The 15,498-nt window shown below is 38.3% G+C and overlaps 2 protein-coding genes across 7 annotated transcripts in view; one reads left to right on the forward strand and one right to left on the reverse strand.

Moving 5' to 3' along the window:
* Positions 1-15,498, reverse strand: part of RAB6A (RAB6A, member RAS oncogene family) — a 102,016-nt gene that overhangs the window by 80,445 nt on the left and 6,073 nt on the right. For 2 of the 4 annotated variants that reach the window (XM_077866993.1, XM_077866990.1), the window contains one exon: positions 2,439-2,485. The gene's annotated coding sequence lies outside the window, so the exon portion shown is untranslated. Of the gene's footprint in view, positions 1-483; positions 582-2,438; positions 2,486-15,498 lie in introns of those variants that run through there. The other 2 variants (XM_077866995.1, XM_077866994.1) reach the window with 2 other exon arrangements.
* Positions 190-15,498, forward strand: part of MRPL48 (mitochondrial ribosomal protein L48) — a 100,692-nt gene continuing 85,383 nt past the window's right edge. For 2 of the 3 annotated variants that reach the window (XM_077866996.1, XM_077866998.1), the window contains exon 1: positions 190-769. The gene's annotated coding sequence lies outside the window, so the exon portion shown is untranslated. The remainder of the gene's footprint in view (positions 770-15,498) is intronic. The other variant, XM_077867000.1, reaches the window with a different exon arrangement.

A 15,498-nucleotide genomic window follows, 5' to 3' on the forward strand; every position in this document is an offset into this window, starting at 1 on the left:
GGAGCACTTACGTCACTTATGTGAGAACCAATCGGAAGAAGTCAAGGGCGGGCAGGGCTGGCAGTGAGGTGGCGGCGCGAGAGCGCGCGCGGCCCTTGCTCGGTGGAAAGCGTCGCACAGCGACTGCCATGAGAAGTGTGGCGTGTCGCAGCCTAAGGGGAGGGGATGGGAAGGGCGGAGGCGGAGCTGGCACGTAGGTTGAATTGACCTCGGCCCTGTGAGGGTGTGGTCCGAGAGCCCTAAGGTGTGTACTCTGTTCCTCTTCTCCAGAGCCCTCAGCCCTGCCTCGCTCTCCTTAAATCCGCCCTTCACTCGTGCGCTCAGCCACCTTCTCCATCTTTTTTCTTATTATAATTCCTCACACGATATCTTACTAGGTACATTCTCCACTGTTGCTCTTAGGAGTTTCATAACTACCAGAAGCAGATCCTCTACATTTTTGCAGATGAGGAAATTGAAGCTCAGGGGAAGGAAATGACTTACAAAATCCACAAAGCCATCAAGTGGAACCTAGGTTTTGCCTTTTCCGCCAGTGAACCTCTGCAACCCTTCTTTTTGATAAGCCCATCCACTTCCCTGACCTGACCTGGCTTGGTCTGTTATCAGCCTTTGTTACTCTGATGTAGACAATTCTAGGTGACGCCCGCCTTCCACTGTGCTAGAAAAGGATTTAGACATCGAGGAAACCAAACCCTTCGTTTCACAGATGGTGAAACTGAGGTCCAAGTAGGAAAACAGCTATGCAAAAAGGTCGCAGAACAAAGTAAAGGTAAAGCCAGACTTTGAGCTCTATTGTGGGGGAGGGGATATTTTAAAGATCACTTTTTCCTCCTAAAGCCGGGCTTCTGAATCTGTTGTGGGTGGACCTCCCCTAAATTAGACCTCTGAAGCATGAGCGTTTTTCTCTGGAGAGGATCCATGGCTTTCATCAGATTTTCAAACCAGTTTAAAACCCCAAAAATGAAGGTGAATGTCAAAACCAAGAGGAACCTAAGGAGACATGACAACTAAGTGTAATGTAGATATAACATGGCAAACAACTCAGTGTAGCTTTTTAAGCTGAATGGGATCCTGGAAGGGAAAACGGACTTCAGGCAAAAACTAAACAACAACAACAACAACAAAAACCCTGAATGAATATGGACTTTGTTAATTATATCAATATTGGTTCCTTAATTGTAACAAATGTATTATGCTAATGTTAATAATAGAGGTAACTGGGGAAGGAGGGGTTATATGGGGATTTTCTGTAGTCTGCTCAATTTTAACGTAAATTCAAAACTTTTAAAAAATAAAGTGTACTAATAAAGGATAAATAAAAGTTTAAGAATCACCAAATTAGAGAATTCATCATCCACACCTCACCATACTTTAGGACAGCATCCAAAAAGTAATCTCTGTCCTTGAGGAGGACACTTCAAGAAACTAGTATCAAAGAAAGTAGAGGGGGGCAGCCCGGGTGGCTCAGCGGTTTAGCGCCGCCTTCAGCCCGGGGTGTGATCCTAGAGACCCAGGATCGAGTCCCACGTCGGGCTCCCTGCATGGAGCCTGCTTCTCCCTCTGCCTGTGTCTCTCATGAATAAATAAATTAAATCTTAAAAAGAACAAAAACAAAAAAAAGAGGGTGACAACCTGGCTGGCTCAGTCTGTAGAGTATGCAACTCTTGATCTCGGGGTTGTATGTTAAAGCCTCATGTTGAGAGTAGAAAGAATTAAAAAAAAAAAAGATTTTATATATTTATTTGAGAGACAGATGAGGAGAGAGAGCACATGGGGGAGAGGGAGAAACAGGTTCCTCACTGAGCAAGGAGCCCCTTGCAGGGCTGGATCCCAGGACCCTGGGATCAGGGAACTGAGCTGAATGCAGACACTTAATGGACTAAGACACCCAGGCACCCTGAGATTACTCTAAAAGACAAAATAAAACAAAAAAAACCTATCAAAAATACTTCTCAGAGGAGCCCCTGGGTGGCTCAATTAGTTAGATGTTGGACTCTTGATTTCAGCTCAGGTCATGATATCAGGGTTGTGGGATCAATGGGCATCAGACTCAGGAGTGGACATGGGGTCTACCTGCGATCCTTTCTCTGCCACTTTCTGCCCCTCCCCCTTGCTCTCTGTCTGTCTCTCTAAAGAAAAAAAAAAAAAACTTCCCAAATTAATGATAAATCCTTACATTTGTGCATAGTGTCGTACCATTCCCACAACACATTTATATACGTTTGCTCATTATTTGGGAATTATTATTTACTTAGCTATAGAAATGGTAGGATCAAACAAGTGCCTTCTCAAACCCAGGGATGAATTACTGAACTAGAATTAAGGAGAGGAATAAATTAAGGAGAGCATTCTCATGAAGGCTTAAAATACCATCTATTCTGGCCTATCAAGACAACAGCTATATTCCCAAACTTCCTTCTCTACCAAAATTTACTCACTGTTGGTTCCTCTCAGCCGAGTTGTGAAAGGATTTTGGAATATGTATCTAAAATGAAAGAACAAAAAGAAAAAAATTAACCAAAAAAATGAAATGGTAAAAACTTGAGTCATGACATGGGCATTTGTGTTTCTTTCTTTTTTTTTTTTTTTTAAGATTATTTATTTAGGGACACCTGGGTGGCTCAGTAGTTCAGCATCTGTCTTTGGCTCAGGATGTGATACCCAGAGTCCTGGGATGGAGTCCTGCATCGGGCTCCCTGCATGATGCCTGCTTCTCCCTCTGCCTGTGTCTTTGCCTCTCTCTCTGTCTCTCATGAATAAATAAATAAAATCTTTTTAAAAATCTTTTAAAAAATTATTTGAGGGGATCCCTGGGTGGCGCAGCGGTTTGGCGCCTGCCTTTGGCCCAGGGCGCGATCCTGGACACCCGGGATCGAATCCCACGTCGGGCTCCCGGTGCATGGAGCCTGCTTCTCTCTCTGCCTATGTCTCTGCCTCTCTCTCTCTCTCTCTCTCTCTCTGTGTGACTATCATAAATAAATAAAAATTTTAAAAAAGCATTATTAAAAAAAATTATTTGAGAGCGAGAGCGAGAGCAAGAGTGCAAGCATGAGCTAGGGGGAGAGGGAGAGGGAAAGAGAAGAGCAGACTCCCTGCCGAGCAGGGAGCCATGAGGGAGAGGGGGAGGCTAGATTCCAGGACCCTGAGATCATGGCCTGAGCCACCGAGGCTCCCCTAATATTTGATTTTAAAAGTAGCTTGACAGGTCTGGATGGGCCCTCCCAACTAGTAACCCAAAACTCTGCCACACACAAAGAGCAGCCCATACCAAGAGAGCATTTAAAAAGAAAATCTCTTGTAAACATAAGTGAGTGGCTATTTTTTCTTTCTGTTGTATACCAGGTTTTCATTATATTTCCTGAAATAGCTTTTAAAGTAACATCTGAGGATTGGAGCTATAATTACTTTGTACTTCCTCCAGAGCTTTATGAATCAATTCCTCCCTCTTGCTTTGGTCTCTGTAGTCACCTAGACAGGTGATGCTTTGTCTATCATTTTGAAGACAAGTATGGCATAATCCACCTCTTACCTCAGATATTTTAATGTTTTAAGCTAGCATTTTTCATTGACACAGATACAGCTTCACTCTCCTCTTAAGATGCACTCATATTTACCCAGTACTATGTATAAGTCATATGTTTTGCCTTCAGAGATGTTATGGTCTAAAAATTGTATATTAAGGACTATGGGATTCATCAATTGGAGAAATTACTTTAGGGGAAGGAAAAGTTAAAGAAATCTTTTTCAAGAGTGCTTTCACTAACATTTTCACCTCGATGATTTCCTGTACACTATTCTCTTTACCTTGAACACTTTCCTCTCCTTTTCTCTCTCCAATTCCTACTCATCCTGTAGGTATCATCTTTAAGAAGTCTTCAGGTAGACTTCTTGGTCTGCTTTTATCCCCACCAACATCATAAATACCCCTGCCCGTCCTCTGCTTATTCTTCCTCATTGCTTAATTGTTGTTAATTGTCAGTATTCCCCCACCTGACTGTAAGCTCTCCATGAGGTCAAAATTCATGTTTTGTATCCTCAACATTTGCAGAGTGCTTGACATAGTAACCATGCAACAGGCATTTGCTAAACAAATGAAATAAATAGGAGGCATTATTTTTAGCTTTCATCAAAGGATGAATGAGATGTGGGCATGTGAAGGTAGAAGGTCAAGAGCACTTTGGAAAAAGATAACATCATTTAAAATCACATTATGTTAATTGATACTACATTTCTTAACACCATTTATGAAAATGATGCTCAGAACATATTTGTGACTAGAAATTGAGAGAGGACAGCATTGGCAACACCAAATCAAAAGTATATAGAACAGTTTTCTTTGACCAATTTAAAAGGGATTGCTAATTTAAAGCCCATGAGTGTTTCCGGGAAGTTACCACACAGAAATTGTAATATAGTTATAGCTTGTCTTTCTACCCAGAGACACACAAAGCTTCTTTAGGGAGGACTAAGATATTATCTTATTTCTTGTGTCAGACACGATTGGCTGCCTCTCTCACAATACACACACTAAACACACACACATCTCCACAAAATATATTGGAAATGACAGATAATTTTTCAACTTCCCTTCAGCTAAACTAAAGACATGTAACTTGATCTGAACCAGAAGGAAATGTGCCAGAGACTTCTGAGATAGATTTTCTTCCCTGATGAAAAGACGTAGATCAGGGAAAACTGTCATTCTTCTGCCATTATATAAGGACATGATATTTAGAGCTAAGGCATTCTAGGTACATTGACATATAATCCTTTAGAAAAAAACAACCCATTGATGAAGACTAAGCTAAAAGGCATCATTGAGCTACTGTACCAATCCTGGAACTGGCCTTCCTCTGGATTTCTTTTTAGCAAAATAATAAGTCTTTGTATTTATAATGTCTTCATATGTCTTTGTCATTGTTACTTGCAGCTGAAAGCATCTGACATTCTCATCTTTAGATCTCTTAAAAATATCTCACACAATTCCTTGAATGTTAGTTACTTAATACTGGTGTGTGTATATATATAATACAATAATAGTTATCAAACTGGAACTGCCTTTTTCAGTTTACTACTCCCTAAAAAGGATTTGTTACTCTTAGAGAGGCAGGAAATCAATAGAAGGAGAAAACTGCCCAGGTAAAAGGGCTGGAATCCTATCGCTCATATTTTAAACAAATAATAGTTCTGGCAGGAATTCAAGTTGCATCAAATCTGAAGCCCTTCTAACCCACTCTGCAGGTTATTATAATCATCACTGCTAAAAATAATAGTGGGTCAATATCTAAAGCATAAAAAAGACAAATGCTCAACAATTCAAGGTGACCAATTAAATAAGTACAATTAACACAAGGTATGTTTAAGCAATTCTCATTTATAAAAGACAATAAGAAAAAAAAAAAAAAGAGGCGTAATGTCAAAACCAGTTTCCCAAATACCCTGACCTACAAAGATATGCCATGGGAGAAGTATAAAAATTATTCAATCAAAGTGGAGGAGAAGGTGGTAAAACCTCAATGGAATCATCCTCTTGTGATTATAGCCGATTCATAAGCTAAGTCAGAAGATATTTTTGCTACCGATTAATCTACAGAATCTATTTTTGATAATTCCATTTTGTTCTGTTCATGTGAATCATGGTCCTTGTTATGAATAATGTGATTTCTCAGAGCCTTAGAAGTGGGGTGTTACTTCCAGGCTTTGAAATTGCATGGGGGAAGAGGTTGCTTCTTTTTATGCCAATCCTGAATGTGTAATACCTGACACATTGCTGGAGCTCTCCTCTTCCCAGCAGTGTATCCCCCACAAGGAATAAAGTCTCCTCCAAGATGTACAAGAGAATGAATCACTCCACTTGCCCCTAAGAGATAATCACTCTCAGAGTAGAAGAGAACAACTGCTTCTCCTGCTGTTTATGTAAAGAACAGAGCATCTTAGGACAGAAAAGTGGGACCAATCCTGTTTGCACTGAAATGCCAACAGACTGTACAGCCAAATTGCAACTTGCCTAAGATGCCAAGAGAAACCATCTTTTTGTGAAAGTCTCTTCAGCTTTTTGAATAGTACAAAGTAACTAGGACATTATTTGACATAAAAATCAAAAGACATCAAAGTCATTACAATAGTGTGTAGCTGAAACTATCCAGTGAGATAATAAGCCACAATATCATTTGGGAAAATAAAACAAACTTCCAGTTGCAGGATGATAGATTAAAGATGTTTCTGCTTCCTTCCTTTTCTGAAATTTTCCAAAACAAAAATCAAAAATCAAAACGCAAACTCTGGCTTTGACATCTCTAATCCAGAGCCATCATATCTTTAAGCTGGGTGACAAAGATAGAGCACTGCTAACTGACTAAACAAAGCACAGAAAGTGTTCACTGAAGGGGAAAGCAACAAAAAGCAAGCCCAGAAAGGCTCAGGAATATGAAGTGCCAGGTACTACAGAAGGTAGAGGTAAGGAAAGGGGCCAAAAACAAGGGAACTGTATCAAAGACTATATAAATAGTAGTTATAAACCTAACCATCTGTATGGAAGAATTAAACACAAGAGGCTCTAGGCTCAGATAAACAGGCATAGTGGAGTACTAGGGTGAGGTGCTGCCAGAAGATAGAGGCATTGATAACTAGTGGTATCTCCCCAAGCACCTTTCATAACACTAGCAGTGTTTTATATGCCCCACCCCAAAAGACTGAAAGATAACCTGAAACATCCCAGAGAAAGGACCTGTAAACTTTGAATATAGAGGTTACTTCAATAAAAAAGCCAGTTCACCATCAAATCATCCTATAATGAACCAATCTCAGAGTTGTGAGTTCAAGCCCCATGTTAGAAATAGAGATTACTTCAATAAAAATAAAACTTGAAAAGAAAAGAGGGGCACCTAGGTGAATTTTGAACGGGAAGGACTTGAAGAGACATTTCTTCAAAGATATATGGATGGGGGTGACTGGGTGGCTCAGTCAGTTAAGCAACTGATTCTTGCTTTCAGCTCAGGTCATGATCTCATGGGTCATGGTCTCATGAATGGTGAGATAGAGCCCTGTGTCAAGCCCTACATTGGGCTCTGCACTCATTGGGGAGTCTGCTTGAAGATTCTCTCCCTCTCCCTCCTGTCACTTGCATATGATCGCTCTCTCTCTCTCTCAAATAAATAAATAAATCTTTTTTAAAAATTAAGATTATAGAACCCCAATATGAAACTACTGAGTCAAAATCTCTGAAGGTGTGACTTAGGAAACTACTTTTTAAATGGTCTAACAAGTGGAATTTTATGTACCCTCCTTTGAGAATCAGTCTGTTACTCCACACTTTATATCCTAGTTTGTCAGTTAGATTATAAACTATTCAAGGTAGGAGTGTGCCTTATACATATAATGTAATTCCTGGGTCTTATCTGTATTTGGTGCTCAGAAAAATATTCTGAGAATTGAATACTGAATCTATGTGCATGACGAGATACACAAAATAAGCAAATACCACCAACAACCTTTAGAACTTATAATCTTTACTTGACTATATCATTTACTCCTATTTTAAGAGGGCATATACTTAAATGTGGAGTTGAACCAATATTAAATATTTACATAAATTATTACTAGTTAAGACAAAAATTATTACTAGAGACAAAGAAGCATATTTTATAATGGTAAGAGCATCAACCCATCAGGAAGATATAACACTAATATGAATATATGGACCTAATTAATACATGAAGACTTAAAAATACATGAAGCAAAAACTGACAGAATTGGAGGGAGAAATAGACAATTCAATTACAATAGTTAGAGACTTTAATACCTTACTTTCATCATGGATACAATATATACACAGAGGATTAATAAATATAAATTTATTTATTGTTAAATAAACAATAATATTGTTTATTACAATATATAAACAGAGGATTTGAACAACACTATCCACCAACTAGAGCTAACAGACATCTATCAAACACTCCATCTAATAACAGCAAAGTGTATAATTCAAGTGCACATGGAATATGCTTGATGACAGACCGTATCTTAGGCCATAAAATAAGTCTCAATAAATTTAAAAATATCAAAATCATACAAAGTATGTTCTCTAACTACAATGGAATGAAATTAAAAATCAGTAACAGGGATCCCTGGGTGGCGCAGCGGTTTGGCGGCTGCCTTTGGCCCAGGGCACGATCCTGGTAGACCCCGGATCGAGTCCCACGTCGGGCTCCCGGTGCATGGAGCCTGCTTCTCCCTGTGCCTGTGTCTCTGCGCCTCTCTCTCTCTGTGACTATCATATCATAAATAAATAAAAATTAAAAAAAAAAAATCAGTAACAAAGGAAATGGCTGACTCAGTCCAAAGAGCATATGGTTCTTGATCTCTCAGTCATGAGTTTGAGCCCTACAGTGGCTGTAGAGATTGCTTAAGTAAATAAATTAACTTAAAAAAAAACTTTTAAAAATCAATAACAGGAATAAATTTGGGAAATTCACACATACATGGAAATTAAACATAATTACTTAATACATAAGTAATCAATAGGTCAAAGAAGAAAGTCTAAGGGAAATCAGAAAATACTTTGAAATGAATTAAAGAACAACACAGCAAATCTTTTGGTATCCAGCAAAAGTAGTACTTAAAGAAAAACATAACTATAAATGACTACATTAAAAAGGAGGACCACAAATCACTAACCTCCACCTTAAGAAATTGAAAGAACAGGTGTGCCTAGGTGGCTCAGTCCCGTAAGCATATGATGCTCAATTTCAGCTCAGGTCATGATCTCAGGATTGTGAGACTGAGCCGCCTCAGGTGGACTCCATGCTGGGTGTGGAGCCTACTTAAGATTCTCTCTTTTGGGGACACCTGGGTGGCTCAGCGGTTGAGCATCTGCCTTTAGCTCAGGCGTGATCCAGGGTACGGGGATCAAGTCCCACATCGGGCTTCCCACAGGGTGCCTGCTTCTCCCTCTCCCTCTGCCTATGTCTCTGCCTCTCTCTCTCTCTCTCTGATGAATAAATAAAAGATTCTCTCTCTTAGGGAGACAAACCATGAGAGATTCCTAACTCTGGGAAACAAAGGGTAGCAGAAGGAGAGGTGAGTGGGGGTAACTGGGTGACAGGCACTGAGGAGGGCACTAGATGGGATAAGCGCTGGGTGTTATACTATATGTTGGCAAATTGAATTTAAATTTTAAAAAATTTAAAAAGTAAAAAAACAAAACAAAACAGTCTTTCTCTTTGTCTCCCTTTGCCTCCCCTTCCTAAAAAGAAGCAGAAGAAAGGATATAACTGAGAGCAGAAACATGAAATAAAGAATAGAAAAACCATAGAGAAAATTAATGTAAACCAAAAGTTAACTTCCAAAAATTAACAAAATTTACAAATCTTCAGCTAGATTGGTCAAAAAAGAGACAGCAAGAGAGCAAAGACTCAAATTATTTAAATCAGGGTATGGGGTGCCTGAGTGGCTCAGTTAAGCATCTGCTTTCAGCTCAGGTCCTGGGATGGAGCCTCCCCATATTGGTCTCCCTGCTCTGTGGGGAGTCTGCCTCTTCTTCTCCCTCAGCCCCTCTCCCTCCTTGTGCTCCTCATCTCAAATAAATAAATAAAATCTTTTTTAAAAAGGGTGAAACAGGAGACATTAATACCAATAATACAGAAATCAAAGTGATTATGCAGGAATACTATGAACAACTATATGACTACACATTAGATAACTCAGACGAGATGATCAAATAAAAAAAACCGAAACAAACAAAAACCCAACTATCAAAACTGACCTCAGAAGAAATCTGAATACATCTGTAACAGGTTAAAAGAAAGAAATGGTAATCAAAAAACTTTCCAGGAACTGGATGGCTGCACTGATGAGTTCTATCAAACGATTTAAATTTGAATTAATACTAATCTTAAAAATTCTTACAAAAAGTAGAAGATGAGGTAACATTTCCCAACTCATTTTACGAGGCCAGTATTAATCTGATACTGAAACTATGCAAAGACATCAAAAGAAAAAAAAGGAATCTATAGACCAATATTCCGCATTTAGACAAAAAAAATGCCTCAAGAATATACTAACATACCTAATCCAGAAACATGTAAAAAGGATTATGCACATCCTATGGATGTAAGGTGTGTTGTGTCAACATGTGAAAATCAATGAGTATAATAGATCATATGAACAGAACAAAACACAAAAATGTACGATCATTTCAACAGACACAGAAAAACATCTGACAAAATCCAACACTTGTGAGAAAAATACTCAGCAAACTAGTAATAGGAAGGAACTTCCTCAACCTGACAAAGCTAACATCATACATACTGGAAGACAGAATAAGATCAGGAACAAGGATGTCCACTCTTACCACTTGTATTCAACTTTGTATTTGAGGTTCTATTCAGACCAATTAGGAAGGAAAAGAAATAAAGCCACCCAGGTGCCTCTGTATTCTGTAACCTTATGAACTAATTTATTATTAGTTCTAATTGTGTGTGTGTGTGTGTGTGTGTGTGTATGTGTGAAGCCTTGGGATTCTATATATGCACGATCATGTCATCTGCAAAGAGAGGTATTTTTTCCTTTCCAATCTGTGTGCCTTTTATTTCTATTGTTTAATATTACTATATAATTATTATAAATACTCTCCAAATTGATCTACAGATTCAATGCATTCCCTAGTAAAAATATCAGTTTTTTTTTTTTTTAAGAAATAGACAAGCTAATCCTGCAATTCACATGGAAATTCAAAGGATCCAGAATAGCCAAGACCATGAAGACTGCAGTATTAGCATGAGGATATACATAGAAATCAGTGGAATGAAACTGAGAATCCAGAAATAAACTCACACATTTCTGGTCAATTGATTTTCAACATGATACCAAGGCAATTTATAGGAAAAGAGTATGGTCTTTTCAATAATTGGTGCTTGAACAATGGTATATCCACATGATAAAGAATGATCTGGACCCCTACCTACTTCCATATACAAAAATTAATTCAAATATATATATATATATTTGCCATATATCTGAGACTATCAAGCTTAGTGTACAAATAGTCTTTCCAGAAGAGGCTTGCAAGCTATACAAGGAGGAGGAGGAGCTCTACATTGCAGCTGTATTCCAATACAGACAACAGGGCTGACATGTGCCCTTTATCCACATTCCACTGTAGTCAAATGAGAAAGAGAGAGAGAGAGAGAGAAAAGACAGATTGTGCCATGTTATTCATTTACTAACATTATCCATTAGGAATCCTTCAGCTGAAAGAAACAGAAAAGTCGACTCTAAATAGCTTAAGCAATAGGGCAAATCACATTAAGAGGTTCCAAGCTATGGCAATTTCAAAGTTGCTTTAATTTCCACCTAACAATGTCTGCGAGGACCAGGTTCTTCTGCCTTTGTTCTACTTTCCTCAGCATATTGACTTTTTCTATAGATACTAGTTCCCCAATGATGACAGGATGGCTGTCATAGTTCAGGCTGACACATCTAGACACTATAAAGTCCAAAGAGAGAAAATGGCTCTATGTATTTCTATTTATAAGTGAAAAACTTTCCCCAGAATCCCCCCAGCAGATTCCCTATTACAAATCAGTGGCCAGAATTTCTTCATATACCTATCCTAAATTTGTCACTGGCAAGAGAAATGGGATTACTTTGACAAATACAAAAGCATATGGCTTTGCAGAGGGAGATGGATTATTGTAATAAAAATGTAATTTTGTTATAAGGAGGAAAAGATAGAAAATAACATTTGGCAGCCCACCACCAATGTTCACTACATTAACACGTCAGTTCAGTTTCAAGTATTCTCTGCCTGATGCATTCATTTGTTCATTTATTCATTCTACAAATACTTTTGCCTACTAGGTACAAAGCACTGTGCTTTCCTAATGGAAAGACAAAACTGAAAAAGATTTGGTCCCTACTCTTTGGTTTACATCAATCTCCTGGTGAGACAGCTATGTTAAAAAAATAAAATTAGAAAAAAAAAAGTAGGGATCCCTGGGTGGCGCAGCGGTTTAGCGCCTGCCTTTGACCCCGGGCGCGATCCTGGAGACCCGGGATAGAATCCCACATCGGGCTGCCGCTGCATGGAGCCTGCTTCTCCCTCTGCCTGTGTCTCTGCCTCTCTCTCTCTCTCTCTCTCTGTGTGTGACTATCAGAAAGAAAGAAAGAAAGAAAGAAAGAAAGAAAGAAAGAAAGAAAGAAAGAAAGAAGAAAAAAAAGTAGAGATGCAGGTACATTAAAACTTTAACGTTCAGGATCTGTTAAGAAGAGTATATTATGGTTTACAGACTTCAGAAATCATGTATATATTTCATATTTCATCCACTACTTTGAAACTTATTTAGATATGGGTGAATCATAATTTCCTCCTCTAAGAAGAACAAGATTTATGTCCTATTTTAATGGGTTTTCTTCAAAGATTTACTCATTTATTTTAGAGAGAGAGCAGGGGGAGAGAGAGAGAGAAACTCAAGGAGACTCCAAGCTGAGCGTGGAAATCAACCTGGGGCTCTATTTCATGACCCTGAGATCACAACGTGAGCTGAGACCAAGAGTTGGGTACTTAACTGACTGCACCACCTAGGTGCCCTTAGTTTTCTATTTCTATTTTATTATAACCAGAGCCCAAGAGAAGACCTACTGTTCCCTAACAGTAGGTCTTTTACTACTATACTATACTGGGTCAGAACCCAAGTCTGAGCTAGAAACAGATTTTGGGAATTGTCATCTTACAGGTGGTAACTGTAGTTATGAAGATGGATGTGATCACCGAAGTAGAGTGTAGGCTGAGAGATCAGGACAAAAACTCTATGGAACAGCAATATTTAAAGTTAGAGAAAGTAAAATAAAATAAAATAAAGTTAGAGAAAGTAATCTGTGAAGAAATACCAGAAAAGTTAAGAGGAAAACCAGGAGACAGTGGTGATCAGAAAGAAAGGAAGAGAAAGGTGATCAAAAGGAAAGGTGTGATCAGCAAGTACCAAATGCATCAGAGCAAAAATATATGTTGTAGATTGAAAATCATTCTTTGAATCTGTTCTCAAAAGGTAAGTGGCTGCAAATGGGCATACAGATCTTTTCAGGTTGAGAGAAATGTTCTAAAATTGGGTTGTGGGGATGATTGTACAACTTTGTAAATTTACTAAAAATCATTGAATTACTACTATATACTTAACATGAGTGATTTTATCATATATAAATCATATCTTAGTATAAAAGTTTTTGTTTGTTTGTTTGTTTGTTTGTTTAAGGGTCAGCAGTGGCCTGAGTCAGAGAAGTTTCAATGGAGTGAGGAAGACAAAAGCCAGATTTGGATTTAGGAGGAAATGAGAGATTCAGTAATAGAAGCAAGAAATGAAAACTCAAGTTTTTTAAGAAAAGAAAGGATGGGATGCCTGGGGTGGCTCAGCGGTTGAGTGTCTGTCTTTGGGCATGGTCTCGGGGTCCTAGGATTGAGTCCCGCATCGGGCTTCCTGCATGGAGCCTGCTTCTCCCTCTGCCTATGTCTCTGCCTCTGTGTGTGTGTGTCTCCCATGAATAAATAAATAAAATATTAAAAAAAAAAAAGGAAAGGATGAAAAGGTTGCAACTAAAGAGGCATACAAGGTCAAGAAAAAGAAGAAGACAGTGAGTTTAGTTTTAGACATGTGCCATTGGAAGTAAGAATCCAAATACCTAGAGGTAAATAATTATTACTATTTGTTTTAGAAGTAGGCATTGAAGCAGACTGAAGCAGATTGCTTAGCACAAGTTTCCACTGTAAGTGGAGGTGGGGGTAAAGCTGTAAAGAAAGCAACAAAAAGCGGATAAAATTTTTCTCTTTGGCCTCTAGGTAAACTCCTTTTCCCAGAATTGCTGGGTCAAGAGAATATCTTTTTTAAAAAAATATTTCATTTATTTATTCATGAGAGACAGACAGAGAGAGAGAGAGAGAGGCAGAGGGAGAAGCAGGCTCCATGCAGGGAGCTCAATGTGGGACTTGTTCCTGGGTTTCTAAGATCACACCCTGGGCTGAAGGCAGGTGCTAAACCGCTGAGCCACCCAGGCTGTCCACCAAGAGAATATCTGTAGGGCTTTTTCATCTCTATCAGCTTCTAGGCATATAAATATCAACTGATTCTTCAGTATATATATAGTGAAGAAAATCTTTCAACTCTCATCATTCCAGTTCCTCAATATTAGGAAGTTTTTCCAAATATTTAGCCCAAATCTCTCCTTTCATAATTGAGTGCTTGAAAATCGTTCATCTAGGGACGTCTGGGTGGCTCAGTATTTGAGTGACTACCTTGGTTCAGGTTGTGATCCCAGGGTCCTGGGATCAAGTCCCACATAGAACTCCCTGCAGAGAGCCTGCTTCTCCCTCTGCCTATATCTCTGTCTCTCATGAATAAAAAACATTTTTTTCTTTAAACTTTAAAGAAAACTGTTCATCTAAGAAAGAAAAGTTTGTTGTGCTTTCTGTAGTCAGTGTTTACAAGGTCACCAGCTACCCTCCAAAAATATTGAGTCACATCTCTCTAATCTCTCTAGCCTTGGTTTCTCCATAAGAATTAACTAGTGCCTGTAGAACATTTTGCATATTGCCTATGCAGAGAAAAAAACAGATATTATCATTTGAAGGGAGAGATATGAAAAAATAATGAAAAGAATTTTAGAGATATCACTCTCCTCTTTAGAATACCATCCAAAAAAAATAGAATACCATCCATTTTATAATATTTTATGGAAAACTTAACATTAGTATCTGAACTACTAACCCATTTTCCTTATAAACTCATAGAGAATGAAATTACTCAGATTGCAAAACAATTCATCAGTTGCAAAGGAGTTACAAGTTTTCATTCTTTCTTTTTAAATATTTTAGGGTAATCTCTACACCCAACATGAGATGCAAACTCACAACCCTGAGGTCAAGTCACATGCTCCACTGACTGAGCCAGCCAGATGGCCCTCACCTTAGATTTTTTAACAAGGCTTCTTTCTTTTCTCTCTTTTCTTTTCTCTCTTTTCTTTTCTTTTCTTTTCTTTTCTTTTCTTTTCTTTTCTTTTCTTTTTTTCTTTTCTTTTCTTTTCTTTTCTTTCTTCCTTCCTTTCTCTCTCTTTCTTTCTTTCTTTCTTTCTTTCTTTCTTTCTTTCTTTCTTTCTTTCTTTCTTTCTTTCGATTTTATTTATTTATTTGTTTGTTTATCTATGAGAGACACAGAGAGAAAGGCAGAGACATAGACCAAGGGAGAAGTAGGTCCCCTGAGGTGAGCCTGATGTGGAACTCGATCCCAGGACTCTAAGATCATGACCAGAGCCAAAGGCAGATGCTCAACCATTGAGCCACCCAGGTGCCCAACAAGTTTTCTTTAAGCACCATCTTCTTAAGTATTTGTTTAGGGACAATAAATTACATTAAATTCCTACCAGATGGCAAAACTAAAGCTCAAGTATAACAAACTACTATTGATTAAATATCAATAACAAAGTTAAGCACATTTGAAATTTTAGTTT

The sequence above is a fragment of the Canis aureus genome, chromosome 23 (assembly GCF_053574225.1).
Source record: "Canis aureus isolate CA01 chromosome 23, VMU_Caureus_v.1.0, whole genome shotgun sequence".
Taxonomy (NCBI): domain Eukaryota; kingdom Metazoa; phylum Chordata; class Mammalia; order Carnivora; family Canidae; genus Canis; species Canis aureus.